The 13,317-nt window shown below is 31.0% G+C and overlaps 1 protein-coding gene across 3 annotated transcripts in view; it reads right to left on the reverse strand.

Annotated features, from left to right (window-relative positions):
- The window catches only part of LOC105838187 (voltage-dependent calcium channel subunit alpha-2/delta-4), a 187,842-nt gene that overhangs the window by 87,254 nt on the left and 87,271 nt on the right, over window positions 1–13,317 (reverse strand). The window lies entirely within an intron of this gene.

Genomic DNA, 13,317 nt, shown 5'->3' on the forward strand with positions numbered 1-13,317 from the left:
GAGAGAGAGAGAGAGAGAGAGAGTCAGTGAGCTCAACAAGCACGAAGATTGACAGGAGAGGGGACAAGCAAGAAACGGAACGGTGTCAGAGTGGCAAAAAGTAAAAAGCAAGAAAGGAGAGAGAGGGGAGAAGGGAAGAAAAAAGAAAGATGGAGAGTACAAAAGACAGAAGTTATAAGAGGAAGAAGGATGGTGGAAAGAAAAAGTTTAGGTTAGAAGCGAGGGTAGGGGAGGAAGGAGAAGGATGTAAGGTCGCATATGGCCAGGTCGCGTGGCAGGGATTAGAGAGAGAAGAAGGACATAAGAGTATGGAGCCGAAAAAGCCTCGGAAGAGACAAATTGGAGAGACAGGCGGTAAGGAGGAGAAACGAGGGGAAAGGCAAATGGAGAAGAGGAAGAACAAGGAGAAAAAAAGGAGAAGGCCAGAGGAGGAAAGAGAGCACGACTGAGGGAAGTTGAGAAGATGCGTACGAACGAAGGAAGAAATTTATATTATATATGTACTGTAAAAAGAGAGTGGAAACGATGTACGGGATTTGGTGCACCCCACAAAACACCCCGGCACTCCGTTGGGAAACCCGGAATAAACTATTCTTCTATTGGAATGTAAGGTTGTAATAATGTAGCTGTAGTAAAATATTCGTGGTGCAAGAAGTCACTATGTTTAAAACATTTCTTCGTTGAGTATCATTATTGGAATGAGTATAATGAGTAAGTGATACAAAATATACAAATTTTTTGTATAAATATTTAAAAATTATTTTATTAATAAATGTTTAGAAATTATTATGTAAATCACAATCTTATTATCTAAATAAACAAAATGTAAAAGCATAAAAACAAAAATAGTTTTAAGAAAATATTTATAAATTTTTTTAATTCATTAAATAAAAACATTTCCGAACAGCACATATTAATTGGCAAATAGTAAGCCAATATTGTATTAAGATTGGCCAACAATTGACCAATAGTAGGCCAATGAACTGTGCTACTATTGGACGCCTCCTTCCCTCAACCCCATCCCTATCACCAGGACAAGGGGTATATAAGGACGGTTATAATCCAAGAGAGCTCAGGTATCGGAGCTTCTAACATCACAATACTAATGCATATGCCTCCATTCCTGTAGCGTACTCGGTAGTGATAAAAGAAGAGTACACTAACCTGAAAACAGTTCTTAAAAAAATTAAATACACAGAACATAAGTGGCAAATTTGTGAGGATCTAAAAATTCTCACCATATTATTGGGTCAACTATCAGGTTACATAAAAAATCCATGCTTTCTATGTGAATGGGATAGTAAAGATCGAACGAACCATTACATAAGAAAAGAATGGCCGACAAGAACGTCTCTACAACCTGGGTCTAAAAATATCATAAATGAACCGTTAGATGAGCTTTTAAAAGTTCTTCTTTCGCCTCTTCATATCAAATTTGCCTCTCCATATCAGGACTTATAAAACAATGGGTGAAAGCTCTGAATAAAAATGGTGAATGCTACCAGTATTTACAAGAAAAATTTTCCAACATCTCTGATGCAAAATTGCGGGAAGGAATTTTCAATGGACCTCAAATACGTAAAATGTTGAAAGACGACAATTTTGTCACAAAAATGAGTAAGGACGAAAGAGTAGCATGGCTGAGTTTCAAAGGTGTCACAGAAAATTTTCTAGGAAACCACAAAAGTCAAAATTACAAAGAAAAGGTGGCGGAAATGATGGAGAACTATAGAAAACTAGGTTGCCTAATGAATCTTAAGTTGCATTTCTTAGATTCTCATATCGACTACTTCCCAGAAAATCTAGGTGATTATAGTGAAGAACAAGGGAAAAGATTTCATCAGAACATCAAGGAGATGGAATATCGATATCCAGACAAGTGGGATGTGAATATGATGACTGATTTCTGCTGGACGCTCAAACATGATGTCTCTGTGAAAGGGAAGAAACGTAAGAGAAAGCCATTGCACAGAACCTTCGAGAATAAAAGAGTTAGATATAATAGAAAAAGGGACTCAATTTTTTATGCTATTTATTCATAGAAGCTCAATCTTGTCATATATATTGAATTTTCCCCGGGTAATGTGGTTACCTGGACGCTCTGGCCTGCACGCTCTGGATTATACATTTGTGACCCAAACTGCTTTTACAATTTTTTGGAGATTAGAAAAAAATGACCCAGTTCAGCAATTCTGACATTGAATTTGGATTCAGCGGGACAAAATACATAAAAATAAACTAGTCTGGTTCGCCGGACCAAGAGTAAAAAAAATTTTTTTTAGGTTAGAAAAAAATGCCCCAATTCAGCAATTTTGACCTTGGATTTGGATTCAGCGGGTCAAAATACATAAGGATAGACTAGTCTGATCCGCCGGACCAACATTAAAAAAAAATTTTTTTTGAGGTTAGGAAATGCGAACTTTGCAATTCTGACCTTGGATTTGGTTTCAGCGGGTCAAAATACATAAGGATTGACTAGTCTGGTCTGCCGGACTAACATTAAAAAAAAATGTTTGTTGAGGTTAGGAAATGCGAGCTCACTTTGCAATTCTGACCTTGGATTCGGATTCAGCGGGTCGAAATACATAACGATTGACTAGTCTAGTCCGCTGGACCAACCACTTTTTTTGTGTGCCTATGTAATTTATGATGCTAGAATTAATTATATTGATTTCTATTATTTATCTTCTTGTTTAGATAATTATTTGCGCACATGAGCACGGATAACGTATATACAAAAACATTTATAATCAATTCTTAAAAATAATATTTTGTAACATAACTTTAATATAAATTTAAAATTAAATTTAGAAAAAAGCCCTTTTAATTTGGCAAAAAATTTTTTTAATTAAAAAAAATTGAGATGGAAGTGTTTTGTTAAACAAAAAAAAATTTTTAATTGTTTTTCCTTTACAACTTCAAAATACTTTTGAAACTGTACATCTATTATTAAAAGAATTTTTTTCTATCTTTTATACTTCTGACAATATTTTCTCTGGAAAAAAAAAGTTTTCTTTAAAGGGATGTTTCACACTCTAAACATGAAATTCCGCACATTAAGAAAAATACGTGTCTCTTAGATTTGTGTGTTTGATAACATATCAAGAAGAATCAAGTTGGCATCGGATACTTGTGACACTTCCTTTGTAAGTAAGCCTCATAACATATTGTATTTTTTTTTTAACAATGATTTAATTGGAAAGAATACCAAACGAAAAATAGCTCATTGACGCAATATTAAATCGATATCAAAACAATATCGATTTGATAATTTCGACATTAAATTGATTTTACAAACACACTCTAAAATCGTTAACCTTTCATTTAATGTCTTTTTCTGAGCTATCTATATTTGACCTAAATGCAAAAACCACCTTAATGTTACTCATACTTTCTCGAAAATTGCGCATATAGTACATGCACTATAATATATATCAAAGCTATGATTTTTCTTGAGGTATTTTACCTTTAAAATAATGCTTTTTTGCATACTTTATTGTGCTCGCAATCCGCAAATGATTTTTTATTTTAAAGAGAATTTCTTCAAAAAATATCAACCCATGATGAAGATCAACCAATATAGATAAAGATCAATTAAAACTGAAGTTAATAAAACAAAAACTGTCATTCAGGTGCAACTGTGTTTGATCTAATAAGGCACATCAAGATCGTGGCCTGCATGACAAATTCAACTGTGTTTAAGTGTTTTTCTCTTCTATATGTATAATATTCGCGAATAGATTTTTAGTCGATCTGCTTCATTCTACTTCCATTGTTCATACAAGGTGAAAAACTTCTTATACATGCTATTTCGTTTTTTTAGATCTTTAAGCTGCTCCATATTGTCTTATCTAAATTATTTTGTATTTTCAGATTAACAATTTTAAAAAGTCTATATTGATAATCTATATTTTTACGTAGTAATTATTAATCAGTGATATCGGATTATATTGATTTAATTATTTTTTTCTTTGTTTTATTTCCTTTTTTCACTTTTTCGCTAATCGTCCGTTTCGGCTGATCTTTATCTATTTTGATATTTTTAAAAAAAATTCTCTTTGAAATAAAAGATTATTTTTATTTGCGGATGTGAGTATAATAAACTGTACAAAAAAGCATTATTTTAAAAGTAAAGTACTATGAGAAAAATAATAGTTTTAACAGACATATCAGGTTGTTGGAAAAGTCATGACGCATTTTTGCAACATATGGCGCTAGTTCATTTGTGGAAGTACTAGAGTCATTCGTATCTTTGTTACTGCATTGTCATTTAACAGCTGACAGTTCTAGCTTTATTCTAAAAAAAAAAAAATTGAGCAATTTGGTTAAGTTTTGAAGAGTTTACAACAAATTGAAGATGAAAGACCAAACTGTATATTTTCGCCATAGTTTACTGTTTTACTTTCGTAAAAGGAAGAACGCGCGTCAAGTTTGTGAAAAGTTGCGTAAAATTTACGGTGACAATGTTCTACAAGAACCTTTTACATTAGTGCTAACGATGTTCATGAAATTCCGTGCTGGTGATTTTGATTTTAACGACGCTCTTCAATCAGGAAGGCCTACCGAGGTTGATGGCGATAAAATAAAGCATTGATTAAGTCAGACTCACATTATACGACAAGAGAGACTGCAGAAACATTGAACATCCATCAATTAAGCATTCACGATTATCTCAAGAAGCTGGAATACGTAAACAAGATCGATATTTGGGTGAAAAACATAGCAAAATACGTCATGACTTTTCCGACACAATATATGCGCAATTTTTGGAAAAATATGATCTTGCGTGAGTAACATTAATTAACATTATAAAACTAAACTTCACTCGATTGAATGTACGAAAAATCTTGTAAAATAGGACATTAAAATGCCTATTTCTCCGTATCAAATTATTGTCAGAAAAAATCCTTACAGTATATGTTATGAGACTTATTTAGATAGGTAAAACGACATACCTATCAATCAAAGGTGAGCCCAAAAACCGACTTTATTGACCCTCCTCCTTTTCAGATTTTCTATATAAATTTAAGAATTAAAAAAAATTGTTTTACATATAATTTTATAATTCATTAGAAAATTTCTCATTTTTTAATATAATTACTATTTAATATAATTGTTATAATTTTTTAATATAATTTAATAGCACAAAAATAATATTTATAAATTTTGAAATATTTTAAGATTTCAAGGATTTAAGGGAATTGCCTCTCAAACTTAATCGGGGTCAATAATGTAGAGTCATTAATGAGATTTCATATATATTTCTTTTATAGATTTGGAAATTCTTTTCAGAATTAAAGTACACATATTAATATCTGTGAATTGAATTTTATATCAAGAACCAAAAAAATTTTTTTCATACTACTTTACTTATCGACTTCTTCCAAATCCGCACACACATATATATATATATATATATAAGATTTGACACGCTTGTTTGTACGTACAAAGTCTAAAACGTTTATATGCAGCAAATGTTCACGAGTCGGCCGCAGAAGTCGATATGTATTTCTTTTATATAGATTTAAAAATCCTGTTCCAAAAATAAAATAAACATATTAAATTAACCTTTACAATCCCGGAAGCCACTTTATTAGTGACTTTGAATTGTTTCAGTCAATTTTATACAGTTTTCTGGTCTTAATTAACTTAGTAATGTTATAATGAATGTTCTACATGTCGGTACGTGTATCCGCGAGTAGTTAGTGTGGGGATGGAGGAGTGGGAATAAAACCGACGTGACGCTAAAGGCCCAAGCGACTACAGTATGCGCAGCAGAACGCTTCTCGAAAAGCGCACTCTGCACGTTACATTTTTAGAATTATTATTATTATTATAAATTAAAATAAAATAAATTATTATAAAACAAATAATGCATTTTTGTATTTCAACCACATAAATTATAGTAAAAATGTTTTCACACGAGTTATTTCTGAAATATTAACTTAATTTTTATTTAGACCATTAATCTTACGATATTCCCAGACAGCACAGTGACGTTTTAAAAACGTACTAAAATCGTATACACTGGACGTTGCGGACGTATTTAAAACATCCGAATTAGCGCTGTGGACATTTTAAAGACATTTTAAAAACGTACCGTGTTACCGCCTTGGACGTTCGAAAAACGTCCATTTTAAAGAAAAACAGACCAAAATTGGACCTGTTTTGAACATTAAAAAAACTTTTTAAAATAAGCACCCAGGTAACACATAATCGTTTCAAAAACGTTTCACAAATGTTTCTTCGAACGCACGTGCGCGTGTGTGCATTATTTTATTAAATTTGTAATAAAACAAATTATTTTTCACGAATAAAACTTTTTTTAATAAAAAAATATACAATATGTATATAATGTATAAATGTGCAGTAATTTATATTTTCTGTTTATAATAATACAATAATTAATATCATATATATGTATTCTTAAAAAAAAAAACGTTTAAGCATTAATAATGGTCAAGAAAAATAACAAAAATCTGAACACATAAAATTTTAAAAATTTAACATAGTTTTCTTTTCTCAAGAAAAACTTGCTTGAAAAAAATACGACATAGACCCCGAGAGCTCACTACGATAGCATAGATTGATCCGTTTTGTGTCATTGTGGGTGGTCTGCTTATGTAGCCTTTGAAGTGTAAATTGCATTATGAGAAAGGTGCCGTGTGCGTCGTCCCCTAGTGGCGGTCCGCAAACTACATCACAGCTGCTGCTTTCAAAAGTACATAAAATGAACATTTTTAAAACGTTCAAATATGAATGTATTTTAAACGTCCAATAATGTACGTTCTTAAAACATTTGTATTACGTCCATGGACGTTTGGATAAAATAAAGACCAAAATCGGATGTCCATTGGATGTTGTGTGCTGTCTGGGTTTATAATTATTTAACAAAAAAAAAAAAAAAAAATGAAACAGGTATGAATTTTCCGCTCCAGCTCGGAAGCCACTATAGTAGCGCCAAGAAGTGGGGGAGGGGAATCAGCATTTTCACCATTCAACCAAATGACATTGGTAAAAAAGTTTTAGCCATACACATAGTATATTTAGACTGAGGATTGTCCCAACTTTCAGGAATGCAGGTAGAGCTTATGTTGAAAAGGGCGGACAATATAAGATATATATCCTTCTCTCTTACACACATCTGCATATGAGAAAGAAGGATGTGCATCTTTATATCCTGGCCTGGTTCTATCACTAATTAATTAAATAAAATATTATTATGTTTAATCGGTAAAACAGACGTGTCTCTAGCATTTTCTTAAAATAGAACATTTTTCTGAAATTTTTATATATTATAAATGTAAGTATAAAAATTTTTTATATAAATATTGTAAGATATTATAAGACTTTTTTTAGCAGGGTTTTGATTATACACGAAGAGAAAATTTCTAGAAAAATTACCATGCTCGAGGCTATAACCCAAGTACAAACGTGTTTTCTAATGTAAATGTATGAGGGAACAAGAGAAAAATTACTATTTGTTATGAACAATTTTAAATAAATAGATTAATTTTTCAAAAAAATCAGGATAAAATTTTTAATTTAGTACAGTAAAATGTATATGAAAAACATTTTTTTTTTTATTTTGGCGAAAAATTAATAGTTGCTCGTAATTAAATATAAAAATTTTTTTAAGTTTTATCTTGCTCTTTGTAAATTTTTCTTTTATGCTAAAGAATATTTAAAGATCAGTTCATAAAATTTTACCCTGCTGTCTCTAAGAACTTTTTATCTTTTTGGCTATCATCGAGTTTCATATCGTGTTGATCATGTATTTAAGTAACAAAGAAACAAATAATATTACATATTGCGTCATTTGGTAGCCTTCGATCAATTAAAGATAAATTTCAATAAATATAGTGAATTTCAGTAAATTTTATTTTAATACATATGCAATTGATTCCTGGCGGAAAAAATTTCTATGAATGTAAAAATATTTATTAAAAGTAAAAATTTGTAGGAGTTTTTAATGTTTTATATAAATATCCAATTTTTTGTAAAAATAAGAAAAAATAACCATGAATTACATTTACTTTCTCAAATAAATCTCTCTGAATATATTTTTTTGCTGAATCTCCTATATCAATTTTTTACTTACATATGCTTCATGTTTTTATAACAATACTTTGAACAATTCAACAATAATATTAATCTATCACACATATGTAGCCATAAATATGTATCCATAAACATCAAGTGTTTATAGATCATCACAAAATTAGTTCCCGTAGGGTCTTTGAAGTGAAGCAACGTCGACGGTGGTTCACGATTGGATGGATAACTGTTTTTCTCGCAGAAGTTTAAGCAATGCTAGATGTGCCTATAGTTTGTATTGAATTGGAAAAAAAGTTTCTATAGGAGGCACAGTAAATTTTACCGTGCGTAATGAAACAATTTATACTTAGTGCTCTTGTCTATTTTTTAGTAAAACATAAATAATAATTTTTATCTTTTACTTTCTAAAAATAAAGCAAATTAAGAAGAAACTTTTTTCTCTTCAAAACAATTGCACCCACATTCCTATAAATCACGGTAATTTTTGATGAATTTTCTACATAAAAATTAGCTAATCTTTCTGTCCGTGTAAAATTATTCCTTGATTCAATTTATATTATTGCTATCATTGTATTATCATTTTCCATCATTTTTTGGAGTAAACAAATCTCAAGCCTTATTTGTTATCAATAGCTAAAATAATTAACGTGATAAAATAAACGCTCGCTACTTTGTTCACTCTTGTCTCACTTCCTCTGCAAATTTTTTAAATAAAGACATCACATTTTTAATATTATAAATTGATTTATTGTTAATATGTAATTTTACGTAAAAATTAAAAAATTGTTCATTTTGTTTTTTTCTTCGGACTAATTGCGTAAGAAATAAGTAGGAATTATTTGATATGAAAAAGCCACCTTCAACTATAGCTTGACCTTAACATGTGTTGTTAAAATAATGTCCTCGAGGTAACTTTTAAAATGTATTAGCTGTCGCTCATTATTTATCAAAAAATTATTAACAAAAAGTATCGAAGTAGCACAACAACGAAATTGAATACCTATGTAGAACAGAACAATTATTGATATAGTTTTGGGCCGTAAGTGCCGGCAAAGGGATGGACCGTTGCTTCGCGTGGAAAGTTGAAAACCTATCTATAGAATAGAATGTATAGACCTCGTAAACAGTATTAGGATTTATAAGTTACAAGAATGATTAACTGTTTGATGTAAATAATTTTCTAAGTATCGCCCTATTATACAGTTTTACCCCCTTTTTTAAAAGGTCTTCAACTGATTACACGTATAAATAATCATGTTGCTGAATTTAGCAAATGTATAGTAAATATGTTTAACAACACATGTAATGCATTAATTTGCTCAGAATGCAATATTACGCTTGGTACCCTTATCTGGGATTATCATTCTTATAAATCTTTTTTGTTTATAACTTTTTATCAAAACACAAGCGATAGATAAAACATGTCCAAGGTTACTTAAGGTCATGACCTTGATAACATATGGTAATCGGAACTTTCTTATACTAAATAATTATCGCCTGTTTTTCTATTTCTTACACAACAAAATTTTCGAAAATAGAGTGGCTACACTCGACGACTGCTAAGCATTCATTTTAGCTCATATGTTGACTATAGTTGATGATGCAAGATTAATTTCGATATTCACGCCGCGCGAGATTTTATACAGCAGAAATGAGAAAAAAATGAAAGTATTGTATTTTTATTTTAATTCTTTTTTAATATTAACAAAAACATTGTAAGGTGAATTGCTTTCTCAATGTAGCAAGAAGCGATCATTTAACATTTCGATCTATAAAAACAATTACTGTAGGAAGTATAAAGGGCTTAATGGCTATTTTGTAATACATTTCGTGATACGAATGCAGAGAGATAATGAAGGAGTATACTAAATTACAAGTTTTCTTTTAGTTCTTATCTCTTAGTTGTCTCTTGTATTTTTTGTTTAACTTAATATCTGTATATTCCACCTTTAAGATATACACGATTTTTATAATCTATAGAATTTATATAATAATTGCCGATGTTTTATAATCTTTGGAAAACAACCCCAACTTAAAAAAGAAAAACACATTTAATTGCAGTGTATGTATCATAGCTATCTATATATATATAAGTCGCGATGTGTGTATGGCTGTATCTCCGCGCACTGCTTCGTCATTTGTGGTCCGATCTTAATGCCACTAATGTCAAAATTTAGCAAATTTTCCGGAGATTGCTACCATGGGCTCTGATTTTTCAAAAACAGGTTGTTCCAAAAATGATGGGCAAAAATACACGTTTTTATGACTAAAGTTTGTATTCCCGCGAACTCTTCCGTCATTTGTGGTCCGAACCTTTTGCAACTGATCTCAAAAGTTAGCATTTTTTCTGGGGATGGCGTCTATGGACTCGGATTTTTCAAAAACAGGGTGTTTAAAAAATGATAGGCCTTAATATACGTATAAATGACTGAAGTCTGTTTGCCCGCGAACTACTCCGTTCTTTTTGGTCCAATTTAGCATTTTTTTCCGGGGATGGCTACTATGGGCTCGAATTTAAAAAAAACAGGTGTTTAAAAAATGATAGGCCAAAATATACGCGTGAATGATTGAATTTGTCTGCCCGCGAACTACTCCGTCATTTGTGGTCCGATTCTAATGCAAAAGATCTTATTTTATTCCAAATTTTACGAGGATTGCTGCTGTGAGTTTGGTTTTTTGAAATACAGCGTTTTTCAAAAATTATCTATATATTGATTAGTAATGGATAAGCGTTTGTCTGTATAACCGTGAACAACATCGTTATTTGTAGCCCGATTGTAGATCCTCATGCAATTGGTCCCATTTTGTTTTAAATTTCTTCCGGATTAAAATTAGGGGTTTGTTTTTTACATAAACAGTTTTTCCAAAATTTTCTTTATAAAGATTAGTAACGGATTTATCTGTATAACCGCGAACTACACCGTCATTTGTGGCCCGAACCACTTGCAAATGGTCTCATTTTGTTCCAAATTTTTTGAGGATGGCAGCCATGGGTTTGAATTTTCCATATACAAGAGGGTGTTTCATAAATGAATGGCGTAACTTTAAGAAACATGGGTCCTTAAATGAAACAACTTGTATATGAATACATTGAGTCAAATTTTTATTATAGAGGAAGTTTTATAACATGATCTTCATTATAAAAAGTTTTGTAAAAACATGTATTGGATAAGATCACGCTTGAGTTAGGCACCTGATGTAAACGGACGGCACCACAACCCACATAGAAATGAAACCTCCAGTAGACGTCCATTGGACGTCTGTCATGGAAGTTTGAAACTTCCAGTGGATGTCCATTGGACATCCAATACAGAGCCACTGGAAATCCATAGTTCCGCATTGCGTACGTCCATTAAACGTCGTCAAGGATGTCTACTGGACGTTGTATGGATCGTTGATAAAAGATTCATGGAGCCTCAATGGATGTCTAACGGATGTTTCATGGATCATTACGTATAAAAAAATATATTCTTAACAAAATGCAAAAGTATCTTTATTCAAAAATATTTTATACTTAAAATTGAGTATAAATTTTTCTTGATTAAATGTATTATTACATTTTTTATAAATATTTTTTTAAACATATCATTTCTCTTAAATAAAAGTTTTTATTTTGTCCTCATTTTTATCAATCTTTTTACAGACTGATATAGTTCACCAGTCTTGTACTATTTGTCGATGGCGAAATCTTCCTTCTGTGCTCTTGATAAGCCCCTTTTATTCACCTAAAAAGTGCATTTTATTCACAAGAAACACACACTACGTAGCGGCGGGTAGTGAAGGTTTTACAGAGCCTCAGTGGATGATTGACGGACATTTTGTGGATCATTAGTAGTGGAGCTTTGATTTCACAAAATGTCCGTCAGTTGTTCATCAAGGGTCCGTAAAGCCTCTACTAATGATCCATAAAACATCCATCAGTCGTCATCAAGGCTCCGTGAACTCTCTACCAATGATCCATGAAACATCCATCAGTTGTCCATTGAGACTCCGTTAAATCTCTATTAATTAACCGCGCAATGTACATAATGGATATCTTGTAAGATGTTTGACAGAAATTTATTATAGAGGTAAGATGAATCATCTATCTATTACCATAGAAGTAAATATCCCATAGAGCTATGTAAGTTTAGTAGATCTCTAATGGACGTCCATCTGACTTTCATCATGGAAGTAAACTTCTAATGAAACCATGAAAGTTTACTGAATCTCTAATGGACGTCCATCTGACTTCCACCATGGAAGTAAACATCCAATGCAGTCATGGAAGTTTACTGGATCTCCAATGGACATCCATCCGACTTCTATCGTGGATATGGACGTCCCATGGATCTATGAAGGTTTAGTGGACGTCCAGTGGACGTCCTGTGACAATTACTTAAAAAATGAAATGAGTTATGAATACGTGAATAAATGAATAAAACAGTTTAAATATAAGATGATAGTTTCATATATTGCATGTTATTTTGAAATAGATTAAAAATGTCTTATTATAATAAATAAATTTAAGATTTAAAAGAAGGTTCAGAGGATTTAACTAGAATGATAGGAAGTAATTAATGTTTAAAAAAAAAAAAGAAAAACATTTCGACGATGTATAAAGCGGTATTTCGAAATACAGGTTGTTTCAAAAAAGAATTTTTTAACAAAGTTACTGTAATTATTTCAGAAACACCCTATATTTTCGTGCGTTTTAGGATACGCGGACAAACAGACGCGGTACTTATATATGTGTGTGCGTAAAGTAAGAGCTTTGGAGCCAGCGCAAAGTAATAATTACCTTCATTACTTATATTATAAACTAATATAATCTTATCTATTTTATAATGAGATTATAAAAATGTAACAAACTGTAAAATAGAATATTTTTCAACCGTATAAAATTTTAATTTAAAGAAATAGACAAATTGTGTTTCCTTGAATTAATTTGCATGTAATACTATTTTATTAAAAATATATCTTTAATAATAAAATTAAGTAATAAAAGGTGCAAGGTAACAAAAAATATTGAAATAATAATCAATATAAAAGTCCTAAATAATCGTTGCTAAATAATCCGTGCATGCTTGCCAGATTTTAACCTTGTTAAGTTATTTAAGACAAAAAAGCGAGCATATTTTTTTAACTTTAAAATTTGTTATTTTTATTTAAAAAAAATTTCATTCTTTTTTGTTATAATTTAATAGTAGAATTTCTTTTTATCGCTTTTTCCTTTATATATTCTCTAAAGTTTATCTACTAAATTTGAAGCGTTATGCA

Source organism: Monomorium pharaonis, chromosome 9 (genome assembly GCF_013373865.1).
Source record: "Monomorium pharaonis isolate MP-MQ-018 chromosome 9, ASM1337386v2, whole genome shotgun sequence".
NCBI lineage: Eukaryota > Metazoa > Arthropoda > Insecta > Hymenoptera > Formicidae > Monomorium > Monomorium pharaonis.